Source organism: Arctopsyche grandis, chromosome 9, assembly GCF_051622035.1.
Source record: "Arctopsyche grandis isolate Sample6627 chromosome 9, ASM5162203v2, whole genome shotgun sequence".
Lineage (NCBI taxonomy): Eukaryota > Metazoa > Arthropoda > Insecta > Trichoptera > Hydropsychidae > Arctopsyche > Arctopsyche grandis.
This window is the reverse complement of record NC_135363.1, coordinates 21,080,983-21,084,138: the sequence shown is the minus strand read 5'-3', so window position 1 is coordinate 21,084,138 and position 3,156 is coordinate 21,080,983. Positions and strand designations below refer to the sequence as shown.

Genomic DNA, 3,156 nt, shown 5'->3' with positions numbered 1-3,156 from the left:
TATGTCATCGGGTACAACACTAGTTATTTATATTAAGGTCAAATAATAGACATGTCCGGTAGTAAAGAAGAAGAAATAAAGAGACGTGTGAAATTAGGATGGAGTACATTTGGACGATATATGTATGTATGTAATGCCGTTTTTAAATCAAAAATGCCACTTTGCCTGAATAAAAATACATTTGATCAATGTGTTTTGCCTATGATGACGTATGTATGTGAAACTTGAAAATTAAACACCAAGTTTCTACACAAAGTCCAATGCACTCAAAGAAGTATGGAACGTTGTATGCTTGGCATAACGAGGAAATACAGGAAACGGAATACGTCGGTGTGAAGTATGACAAGGGTAGTGGATAAAGTGGATAGAGTGAAGAGATTGAAATGGCAATGGGCGGGCCATGTGGCTAGAAGAATGGATGAAAGGTGGACACAAGAACTGCTAGAATGGTACCCGAGAGAATGTGAAAGAGTGCAAGGAAGGCCACTGGGAATATGGGTGATGAAATTAGGAGAATGTGTTGGGTGAGATAGTTGAGAGTTTCGCAAAACAGAGACGAGGGGAAGCGTTCTGGAGAGGCCTTCATCCAGCAGTGGATGGTGAATGGCTGTAGATGATGATGATATTTATTTATGTATACATATATAATATATGTAAATTTTGTGTTTAATGTGTGGTATAAATGTAGAACGAATGTAGATATTGTATTACATAATATATGTATTATATGTGCATACACAATACCGGAGGTATTCAATAATATTCAATAAACGTCCGTCGGTTAATTGCACACGTACCAATTGAATACCGTGAATAATTCTCATTTCAAATTCCGAATCAAATCCACAGACCGTATTCCATTATGGCACTTGAACAAACAGACAAAGACTAATTGAATACGCAGCGTTGAAAATTCAATACAAATGATAAGGCGTAGTCTGTTTAGAAAGAAATATGTAAATGCATATGTACGTATGTATGTATATATGTACGTAACGTGTATAAAAGACTTCTTTATGTAAGTCCATTAATTTGTCAGATATGTTTCCGTTGGACAGCGACTAGATAAATTGTAGACTATTTATGCAATGGTTAATTTGTAATTCAAATGGCGAACAGTCTGAAGGTCGAATTTAGGTCTTGGTATGCGTGTTCTGATACAGTTGTACATACAATAAAAGCGAATGTTTGAGATTAATCGATTCATCGAGAGCAGATAACAGCAGTCGTGGCCGAGCGGTTAAGGCGTCTGACTAGAAATCAGATTCCCTCTGGGAGCGTAGGTTCGAATCCTACCGACTGCGAATCTTTTTTAATTTGACAGAAATTTAAATACTTTATTTTCATGTAAAGCATTCTCAATTTTGTGTAAAACATTTTTATATATATATATATATTTTTCTTTCAGACACAAAGTGAATTATTTTATTAGAAACGCACATTTTTTTCTAGTGATTGATACGTTGCTAACAGGAAGAGGGTAAATTGAGAAAGCTGATGGAAAGGACTATGTATGTATCTGTATGTATGTATATGTGGATTATATATACATATATTTAAATAATGATCGTAGAGATTTTTTGAATAAATTTGAACTTAATAAAAAAAGGAAAATGAATTGCAGTACAGTTTCCTTAAAAAAAAATATAATATAAATACATGTAAATATATACATATCTATGTGAGTTTTTGTAATGTTGTTTTACATATACTCTTTAATACACATAAGAAATGATCTTGTGGATCAATACATTTTTTTAAGCCGTTGATTCGTAATATTCGTATTCGTGATGAGCCGTAATATTCGAAAATGGCTTTTCTTTATTTCGAGAAATATTTCACAAAATATTATATTTATTGTTTTACGTTTAAAAATATTTAAACAAAAATATTGGTGGCCTGTAATACGTTTGTTCTGCTTTTCCGAGATTGTGGAAATATCGAATTAAAAGAAGAGATAACAATTTGTGAATTAAGTCATACAAAAACTCAAAATTAGAGAGTGGAGAATTTGAAAGTAGTGGAACTCAAGGCTTATATGAGATTGAGTCATATGAAATTATAAAACTAATCTTAGATGTATGTACATATGTATGTGTATGTACTATTTTGGATCAATTTCAAGTTTTACGTACTTTCTAATGCAGAATGATTGGAATGAAATGATTCTATTGTTGTTTATGTACTTATCTTTATGGTATGGGTTGTTGTCATAAAGTACGCTAAAAAATGGCAATCGAATAAATGTATGTATTTACATAGTATCGAGCCGATAGTTGTACAGATTGAGCTCACACTATACTGTTATATGTATGTTCGTCGTGTAATACAATATATCATTTGGATTTATCTTAAGCCAGATGAATTTTGTACCGTTTGAAAGTTTCAAAGGAGACTTGAAATACGGGCGTTTTAAAATACGAATGTTATTTTGCATGTCCACTTAATCTACGACTCAAGTTGAACTTGAATCTTTTCCATTCTCCGCTAGATTTTACCAGGAGATATGTATATCGTGTTCTTTAAAGCGATCTCGAGTTGAACTTGAATTCGTCGAAAGGCCTAAGCGAATTCCAATTTTCTCCTACCGAGCGTTTAATTACGTGAACTTTAATCTGATTAAGAGCCGCGTACAAGGGTGAGGTGAATTGGTGCCGAGTTTGAAATGCGTTTCAACGTTCGCGCAAAACCGTCACGTTTTTTTTCACGGAAAAAATCACGGTGAAAAAGGTTAACTGAGTTATGAGAGAGAGAGAGAGAGAGATAGACGTAGAGAGAGGTGGAGGGCATTTTCGCCTCGTAACCGGATTAACCGGAATTTTTTTTCGGTACGGTACGTTCCGTGTCGCTATCGACGTCGTCAAGTACCTACATATGCATGTACTACGAGTGTCAGTACGTCTGTCAACAGACGGACAGACAGACAGACGAGTGCTCCGGATATTGAATTAGTTTCAGCATTCGGCAAATTTCGCATCAGAATAGACATGCACTATTTCAGCGGCGGCTTAACGTATTATAATATAACGTATATCGTGCCCGTCTATAGCTTCGGTGCAGAAGGGGGGGATTTGGTGTGACCGTTGTTCCTACAAAATATATTATTTAGAATGCTCGAAAGCATTTTTACCAAAGTTCAAAATTTTTTAGAATAGT

The 3,156-nt window shown here is 34.5% G+C and overlaps 1 non-coding gene across 1 annotated transcript; it reads left to right on the top strand.

Annotated features, from left to right (window-relative positions):
- The first annotated feature begins 1,222 nt into the window (after positions 1–1,222).
- Positions 1,223–1,304, top strand: TRNAS-AGA (transfer RNA serine (anticodon AGA)). The gene has a single exon. It is a non-coding gene; the product is annotated as a tRNA-Ser (tRNA).
- The last annotated feature ends 1,852 nt before the right edge of the window (positions 1,305–3,156 follow it).